The following is a 10,285-nucleotide window of genomic DNA, read 5'->3' on the forward strand; positions in this document are numbered from 1 at the left end:
GCTGTCGGGAGAGTTTTGACATGATTGGGCGCCAAACTATGAACAGCAGCCAAACCATTATAGAGTCAAACACTAAATACTTGAGAACAGAACAGTTTTTTCTTTGTTAGTATCATCTGTGACGCAACGCAGCACTGCACTGTTATGGTGAGATGGACTGTATCATGACCCCTTTTGTAGCTGTGTCTTGTTGCACCGTGAAAGACTCAGCTGGGGCGCCGTTGCAGCGGTCACAGGCTCAACTCCCTACCTCTACCATTTGCTGCATGTCTTCTCCCACTCTCTACTCCCCACATTTCTTGTCTCTCTCTAGCTTTCCTATCCATTAAAGGCCTCGAAACATAAAAAAAAAAGACTCAGGTGAATTTTACTAGTACTGGTGTTAAAGTATAATATGGTTAACTGGTGAAAGCCAGTGACTGTTAATACTTAACACTAACTGTAGGGTCTAACTTCAGGTTTTAACCATCATGGTATGTAAAACAGTTTTGCCTCTACAGCTCTGGAAAGTGAAGTGTAGAGAAGATTGAGAACCATGTTCAAGTTTAAGAGTCTCATGTAGGGATGCACGATGGGGGGCATCATTTTGGAAGAGCTCTGAGGGAGGAGGGGAGGGGTTAGACGGAGTCCTGAGGAAATGCTACATTCAAATTCATGCTAGTTTTCCGAGACTGCCAACCCCAGCTTTAAGTGAGTTTTCATGAAACTTCACACTTCAAATAAGATTAGAGTAAAAAAAATGGCCCAATCAGAATAACTCATGTAAACACTGACCAGAATAAAACTGCTTATCTGATTGGAGTTTTAATCAGGAAGTAAGAGTTGGTGTATTCCTTTTGTTTTCTAGTCAGTCCCTCCAGGATTTCGCAGGATTTTTTGGTGATTGTTGCAGCCCAAAAAGCCTGATTTTGCGACAGCTTTTTGAAAAAATTGCGGTGAAAGTAGCAGGGTTTTTTTGTTGCTTTTTTCCCCCCAAAACATCTCAGGGGCAAGTAAATACGCTAAATTACAGTTGTTTTCAGAAAACATTCTTGATGAAGCCACTGACTGTATTTTGATTCTCTTGACTCACAGAAAAATGCCATGAAAGGACTGTATTGCACATTTAGGACGGTCCCTGAATGCACCTCACAGCGACTGAAGGCTGATTTATACTTCTGCGTCGCCCCTACGCAGCAGGGGCTGACGCGGACATGAGCCCCACATACTTGTGCGTCGATGTGTCCGTGTCGCGCAGCAATTCTCCTCTGAAACGCTTGAGGGCAGTGTGGTCTCTCTGATAGCCGGTCGCCTGCTTCCGGTCCTGCTACGATCTCTGTTTACTTTTCCACATCGATTCAGAGCGTGTTCTGTTAATCTACAGCTGATACATGTTGCTGTTTATCATACAGACATGATTACATGAAGAATAGAGAGGAGGAGATGAAATACAAGGCCGATGTGTGGCCGATGTCCGGGATCCCGGAAGTGCTGTGAATGCGGGAAAGACAAAGCCGTCGAGCGGACCAATCACAGAGCTTGCGGTCCGCGTCGGCTCTACGCGTAGTTACATTTTGGAGGAGGTGCACGTCGGCTACGTGCGTAGGCCTCTGCGTAGGTACGGGAGCTACGCGGACCTACGGCGTAGGCTACTCCGTCGATTCGACGCAGAAGTATAAATCAGCCTTGAGGCACAGACAGTCAGTTCACGGCCCTCTGAAATGAATCTGCATCTTTGATGACTAGGAGTTGATCCAAACTTACTAAATGTGTCTGATGTTTCTCCAAACTGGATTAAATCAAGCTGTAGACACAGAGCTTTTTACGGTGATGGCGGCAACAACGTCAAACCTCAAATAGTAAACAGACGTCCTCCGGTTGTGTCTTTGTTACTAACGCACACCGGGGATAAAAACAGGGTAAAAATCATCAATGAAGAGGAGACAGATGCATGGAGGCAGGGAGAGCTGGTGCATAAAGCACACATGCTGCAGGTAGGTGACCAAGCGAACACTGAGCCCCTCAATCTATAAATAACAACGTTGTCATGGTCACTTGTCCTGTCTGCTGTCCGCTCTTTTCACCCGTTCTCTGTGCTTGTTTTACTGTTGAAAAGTGACGATCAAGTGAGGACTTATGTTTATGTTCCAAGGAAGTCAAATTGATGACGAAACGGATGACGTGAAACTGGTCAGAGAATGCAACGAGACAGTTGAAAAAATAAACATTGTTAGTTGGCTTGACGGGCAAGAACAAAGAAACAAAGATCTCTCAAATGACACAAACAGCTCCTCACCTTCTCCTCCACATCGCCCCCAACTGTGGCAATGTACTATTTCCACGCTGCTTCATTAAAAACAAGTCGATGATGAAAGCTACTAATCCACACATCTGCTTCATTGTGTTGCGTTGTTATGATGTCACGTTGGCGGGCTGCACTGTGTGTCGCTCTGCTATGATGTCACGCTACTAAGAATATGATTGGATGGTAAATCGTGTTAACACCAGACCTGAATAGATCATACCCCGTGTAATCAGGAGACAAAGAGATTTCAGTCGAAAAAAAGATTTTGATCAGAATAGTAAAGAAGTGTTCACGTAACCCTGCCTACTGAAAACGATTATCTTACGGTCAATTTCATAACTCTGCTGCCTGCTTTAGAGTCTCTTCGTTCTGGACGATCACTGTGTCTCTCCATCTTTCATCCTTCTGCTGATGTGGTTGTGAGTGACCGATGGCCTCCGTCATGAGGGGGACAATGACTTTACAGAAATGGAACGTCCGGTGCTGTGAACGAATATTAATGTTCAAAAGTCTAGACCCCGAATAAAGAACAATCCCAATTTTTTAGATGTACTTCATGAAATGAAGCCCTGTCCTATGTTTGGGTCAGTACGGTTCTTTAGATGCTATGGTGCACTTCTTATTTATGGTTACAAATCTTACAAACCATTGAACGATATCCTGCACTGTGTCATCTGTGATTTTACAAACAGAGCAACATTCACATGGTCCTGATGCTGATTCCATGAGTAGAAATAAGCATATGATTCCTCAGTGAGTAATGAGCTTTTGCAGTCTAGAGGCTCAATTATAAACACTTGCCCCCTCCCACCTCCGTTTTAAAAGCGTGAAGCCTGAGGAGACGTGGAGTGGAATTCCAACCAGGACGATGAAAGAGAATCTAATGAATCAAAACCAATCCTATTAGTTCCAGCCCACATCTCCAAACTGGGCTTCTTTTCTGCACAACAATCCAGCGCAAGATTTCACGCAAGCTGGGGAACCAGGGGGTTTGAGCTGGGTGGGATAGTGGATCTGAAACCTTTCAACCTGGAGGGACTTGTTGCCTGTAATTGACCGCATGATTACCGCAAAACATGATCTTTGCCCCCGCATAAAGGCACAGAGGAACCAGCTGTCCAAAGAGCAACTGAGGTTGAAGGAAGGGCTTCAGCAGGCCTGCAGAGATATCCCCTGTACCTTCAACAGGTCCCCTTTGGTTCCACCAGTAAAAACAAAAAGGTATTTTAGGGAACAGTCAGACCCAGTTTCTATTTAGAGGTCACCATCCTGAAGTCTGAAACTCAAGGTTCTTGCAGTCTCAGAGGATCTGACAGTCTTTCTTGGCGTACTTCTCGTTCTCACACACTCTTGCTCTACCTCAACTTTTTAATCTTTCTCCTCCATCCCTCTGTCTTTCCTCTCCTTGTTTTAATTTTTGAGAATAAACTGTGTCTCAGGGGAGTGGGAAAATGAGCAGAACAAAGCGTGTGGGGGTTTGAGGATCATTTGGAAACTGGGAGACAGTCTTTGTGTCGCAGCCAGCTGGACATATAAAGAGATGGGGGCGGGCAACATAGAGAAAGGGGGAGCAGTTCGAGGGCAAAGAGGTGTGAGCAGAAAGCTCAGGGTGCTTGGTCTAAGACTGTGAAGGGGGACGGGGGTTCACTGCTCTCTGGTAGATCCTGCATTCAGATGCACTCAAGCAGAACTTCTGGCTTGCCGTTCACATCCTCGACCATCTCGCCCCCTGTTTGTGATACCGTCACCGCCCCACCCAGCTCTCACAACACAACAACCACCAACCATTAAGGATTTCAGGAAGGATTTCAGTGCACTTATCCCACAAGAATGTTTTTCACTTCATGTTAAATCAAGCAGACGGAGATGTTTGCTGTCCTTTCAGAGAGTTTGGTAAATAAACTCGATGAGTGCTCCACAGGGTAAAACTAAAAATGAGCGAGTTCATTTTAAATCTGTAACAGGCTTGGATGAAATAAGAGGGCTATAAGCAACAAGTGGTTGTTTAAGGAAGCTGAGGACTTCAGAGTTCACAGGCAGGGTGTTTGTCAAAGCTGTGAAAAGGTTTGTGATGGAACGTGGAAATGAACCAGGGCCATGTCACCACAGTAACAGACTCTGCACTTCCTGGGCCAAGACCAGTTTTTTCTCACCGCTGCTTGTTTTGCTCCATTATGTACTTTTGTCTATACCAGGGATGCCATCACTGCAACATACACTGGGGGGGGCAGAATCCTCAAACTGAGATCCCTGTGTCGCCTCGGCCCTTTTACCTCTCTCTCTCTGTAGAGGAGGAGGGAGGGGGGATGATGAAGGCCCAGATTAAAGGTCAGGTTGCCCACCAAAGGCCCTCTGCTGCTTGGACAGGGCACCCCATCGTGGGCTGAAGCTTGCCTTATGGGAGGGGGTCCGTTTTGACAGTGTTGAGGACATGATTGAGTATTTGCCAGGCTTAGAAAGGCGGCGGCTACACTGATCAAAGAAGATGGCAACAATACTGAAACATGGGTGGTCACAGCGGTCAACAGAGAGCTCCAAAAAGCCACAGTTAGTATAGTGTGGCTATAAGACTGTCCAACCTCAAGGTACAGTTTATGGACATGTAAAGATACAATTATATAAAACTATGCAACGGCTTGATGCCTACATAAAAATGTACCTAAATACTGCGAGTGAGCTCACTTTTTGTGTGAACTTGCACAACCCTCCCTCTCCTCCTCTCTTCAGACACTAAAGCCTGATTTATACTCCTGCGTGGAATCGACCGCGCTGCCTACGCTCGCCAACCTCCTCAAAAATGTAACTACGCGTCGAATCGTCGTGGACCGCAAGCCCTTTGATTGGTCCGCTTGGTGGCATTGTATGCCCCTCTTTTACAGCACTTCCAGGATCCCCGCACATCGGCCATGTATTTCATCACCTCCGATGTGTCCTCTCTAATCTTCCTCGTAATCATTTCTGTATGATAAACAGAAACATGTATCAGCTCTACGCTGACTTAATACATTTTGGAATTGCTGTGAAAAAGTAAACAGAAAACATAGCGGGAGCAGAAACAGACGACCAGACTATCGGAGAGACCACACTGCCCTCAAGTGTTTCGGGGAAGTATTGCTGCGCGTCATGGGCAAATCGATGCACAAGTATGTAGTGCTAACGTTCGCATCGACCACTGGTGCGTTTAAGTGGGCTTGATGGGCCCTTCTTTGATATAACAGTAAAGCTATAGTGTTGTCTCTTAACCTCAACTTTAGCCTTAAGCCTCAGATTAAATTTACAGGAGGCCTCAAGCCTTCCTGCGCCTCGTGACCTCGAGTGATACATTGTTTGTCAGTAAGCACCTCACCTGAAACACACGTTTGTGTTGTTGTTGACTGTATCACTGACTTTTCCTTTGAACCTTCTTGTTAACACGAAACAGTCTATAAATCATTGTATTTTGATTTTGTATGAAAAATAAAGCATGTTGGAATAATGTCATAGAAATACTGTCCAAACAATCATGTCCTAATCCTTTCACCCCAAAATATAAACCAAGCTTTATTCATGACACTCTGATGTGTTCCAAGAAGGTTGAACTAGATTTTGATTTAAACCACACACAGAGCATGACTTCATTTTAGCCATAGTTTCATTAAAGTACCAGTTTTGATTCCTGAGGGTGTGAACCCAGATTGTTCAGAGAAGTTATTCTTGGGGCTGTGTCTTTCCTTGTTTAGACAGACTTTAAAACAGCTACCACACTCTGATGAGGAATAAAACAAGCTGGGCAAGATCACCTAATAGACGTGAGGTCTGAAATGTCAGGTAACTAGCTGTTTAAAAAATAGCTAACTGTAAAGTGTCAAGTTTTAGGTTGGGAAGTCATAATTATTTAATAAATTAGTGATAGCACAAGACAACTCTGGTTTCACATTGAGATGCCATATCTTCTGTCTGTGACTGTATTCATGAAGTTATTCAACACAGAAACTGAAAAGCCTCTGCGGCAACTCACACAGAACCCTGCTTGTTTTTGTTTACAGGCAGACAAAGGCATACTGAATCAGAAGTGTAATCTGTGCACACTCTAGGAGTCCACTCCACACAGACAAACTGACTGTGTTTGAAATTAAAGCAGAACTTTTCTGTCAGCCTGGCTGTGTACTTGTGTTCGCTCCTTGAGATGATGTATGAGACCCATACTGTGCAGACAGGCAGCGACAAATTTGCTTGGCGAGGTGACTGGTGGGAGTTTCGGTGCGGAGTGAGGGGTGGGGGTGAAAGAGAGAGGGGCCTTTGTACCACTTTTGTCTATTTGAAGCCGTTGTTTGTCGAAATTCTTCTGGTCTGATCATTTACATCTCAACAACTCAATATGGAAATCATACTGTGAAGCTGAAGAAACGTCCCTCTCTCTAATAAAAGTGTAACGTCTGCAGAATAACTTCATCACCCTTTGCATCCATCTTTTTAGAAATGCATTTTACAATTTATGTCAAATATTAATGTCAGCATGATCAAAGCAGATATTTTTTATTGAACATATGCAATGTTCAAGCACTCGGCCCTCAGTTTGGATGTGTCACAATTTGGATGTTGGATTAATTGAACTGATCTGACTTGGGAAACAGACCTCTCTGTGTTACCTCCCCCTTGTTTCTACCTCCCCCCTGCATCCCCTGCAGAATGAATGGCACAGATGTTGTTGGACAAGACAGTGCCCCTCGGTCCCCTCTCCCTCACTACTCGCTCAGCATGGGGTCTGAAACTTGTTTTTTTCATCATTGTTTCCCCCCTGCTTCGCCCTCCTCAGGGGGGGAGAGAGGACCCACAGAGGAGGGAGACAGGGAGAGCAGGAGCAGCCAGATCAAACAGGGAGAGAGCAGGAGCACACAGCCATGTCTGAGGAATATGAAGACAGCATACGGTTTCTCTAAGTTCAGTTAAAAAGTTTGCATGTAGGACGGGTCACAGTGAGGAGTTCAGAAGTGACTGAGTATGAGTCGTACAGCAGAGCTGCAGTAGCAGGGGTCTTCTGCACTCCAGGCAGTGTTGACTGAAGATGAAGGTCACTCCGTGGCTCCTCTGGGTGTCCTGCTTCATCATCTGGGCTGAGTTCTCACACAGGTGCACGTGCCAGGACATTTGTGCATCTGTGCCAGGATTGGACAAGAGGTCAAAGAGCCAGGTCAAGGAGCATGTGCGTCACAGAGCGGGACACCAGCACACGCCGCACAGGAGGGGGCTGCACCGCAGGAAAGGTGAGCCCGTCACTCACAGAGCTCTACACACGGACCGGCTGCAGGTGCATGGTCATACAATGTCAGCACATTTACACGTGTAAAGGCAGGAAACTGCAGGAAGAGAAATACTTATATCAAAAAGGTCAGAATAAGATGAACTCAACTCAACTTTATTTATACAGCACCTTTCATACATAAAGACATGCAGACCCAGGTGCTTCACAAAATAACAGAGACAGAAAACAACAGCAATGGTACAATGATAAAAGGCATGATTATAAATAAAATACTGACAAATAAAATAAAATCAATACAGTAAAATAATAAAATAATTAAGATTAGAAAGAAAAGTAAAAAGAAAAGTGGAGTTAAAAAGATCAGATGAATACAAGAAATAAATACATAAATAATCAAATAAGATAAATAAATGTTAAAGCAAGGATTATAACAATAATGCAGTCCAGGGTTGAAAATACATTACACCAAATTAAAAGCTAAGTCTTAAGTTTACTTTTAAAACACCCAGAGAGCTTGCCGTTCTGATGTCAAGAGGCAGAGAGTTACATAGCTTAGGGCACATAAAAACAGAAAGTTGGTTGGTGCTTGTGTGAGACACACAAGGAACATTTAAAAGGGAAGCATTCGAGGACTTCAGTTATCTAGCTGGAACAAAAAATGACGAGATCAGTGATGTATGGAGGAGCAAGGCTGTTAAGAGCTTTAAAAACAAGTAAAAGTACTTTAAAATCAATTCTAAAAGAAACAGGTAACCAGTGCAGAGTTTTTAAAAGAGGAGCTATGTGGTCAGTTCGTACTTAAACTGAGTTAAAGCTGAGTATTTTAACATCTAAGAAATTGTTCTTGGAAAAATAGAAAAAAAAAGAAAACTATTAACTATATGACCTTTACTGTCATGTGGATCCCAACACGTGAGATATTAATCAAAACTGATTCATTAATAATTATAATTTAATTATGATTTTATTAATACAATCTATTGTTTTCCCTTTATCTGACTTAAACATTTACAGCCTAAATATGAATCCTTCCATTGATCTAAGTGTTTGATTTCTCAATGACACAGAATGAAAACATCTGAATAAATGTAAGATCTTTATCAAACACTGTTTGGTTTTTCCTTAAACATTTCTTTTCATTAAAAACATTTTAAGCAGTGTTTATGCCTCGTAGAGAATTTTTAAGAGATACTTAAACATCAGGATTTTTTTAACATGAGTTAATTCTGATGATATGTTTCAGGTTTACCTTGAGTCATGTCACAAAGCACTGTTTGCTGTTTAAGATATTTAAACACAACAGGTGTTTCCACAGTTTTTTTAACTGTATTTTTCATACATTAACTAATTTAAAAACATTGGTATCATGATCAATAAATCATGTTTATCTTGTACTCTATTAAAATATAAAGAGATTTGGGTGTTTAGTGAAAAACATTACCAAACTTACAAACAACTGATCTGCTCGCTCCATTAGGTCACATTAAAAAAGGTTGTTAAAGTGCAAATAATGAGCCTGGTTATCTATTATCTATTATCTAAATTTAAGAGCACAGGATGCGTTTAAGCCAGCATAAAGTCAGTGGTTCATGTTGACACTGATTGTTGATCCCTATAAAGAGAAGCACTTGAATAACAGTCAGAATTTACTCTGAAGTCACTTTTTATCACATCTCTCACTCTCGCTGACACATTCTTTCTTTTTCCTGCTCCATCCCGCCCTCCATGCCTCGTTCCAACACTTCCCCCGACCTTTGCTCCTCAGTCTGAAAGAGGTCCCTCTCTGCTCGGCACATCCCAGCGCAGCAGCATTCCCATGGGTTGTGTGTAGCCGGGACTCATCCTTCATCCTCTCTAAAGCTTTTGTTGCAGCCTGAAAGCTGGCCGATGCCGGGGCCATCAAGCCCAAGTTGTTGGATCAATATAAACATCCATCACTTAGCCTGGGCCTTTCTGAGCCGCACAAAGAACAGCTCACTGAACAATGTGTTATTTATGTGAGCCATTGGAGGGAATGAACTGAAGCTAGTTCACTTATTTGTGGGTCGTTCTCTCTGCTGTGATGGAATTTGGAAGGAATTCACGAGGTGATTTTTAACCCTCCAGAGTTCAGCTAGTTATACTTCATACTTCATATCATTACATCATAGTTCATGAGCGTGCACTGGATTACATGTGAAATACTTCTCAATCCATTTCACTATGTGCCAAACAAAATGTTTCCACTGCAGATATGAACGACCTGACAATAAGAGGGTTACCTCATCAATACAATGATGCTACAGTTTATTAGGTGAGACACATTAGCATGTTTTTGTTAGCTAAGCAAAGCAGTGCAGTCTGCAGAAACCGCTCCTCTACACTTAGCCCTTACATCCAAAATGTTTTTGGACCTTGTTGCCAATTTAAAATATTTTTTCATTCTGCTTTACAGGAAGTGTAGGCAATTCATTTTGAGGCACTTTATGCTCTATTTATTTCAATTTTCCTCACATTCTTACTGATGTTAGATAAAGTTAAAGAAAAACATCCAAGCTCTGTGGCCGTCAGAGGATTGTCAGAAGTATGTTTAATCAGATCAAATGAAAAGGCTTACCTGCTTCTATGCATACCTGCCTTCCTCCACACATTATCTTTATGCATTCATTGTGTAGTGGAATATTCATAACCTGAAGTTAGTGGGTTTACTACACAAGCAAGAAAAACAAAAGGGGATTTATTTAATTTAATGTGATTCGATTTATAAAAGGACCATGTAC

The sequence above is a fragment of the Notolabrus celidotus genome, chromosome 5 (genome assembly GCF_009762535.1).
Source record: "Notolabrus celidotus isolate fNotCel1 chromosome 5, fNotCel1.pri, whole genome shotgun sequence".
NCBI lineage: Eukaryota > Metazoa > Chordata > Actinopteri > Labriformes > Labridae > Notolabrus > Notolabrus celidotus.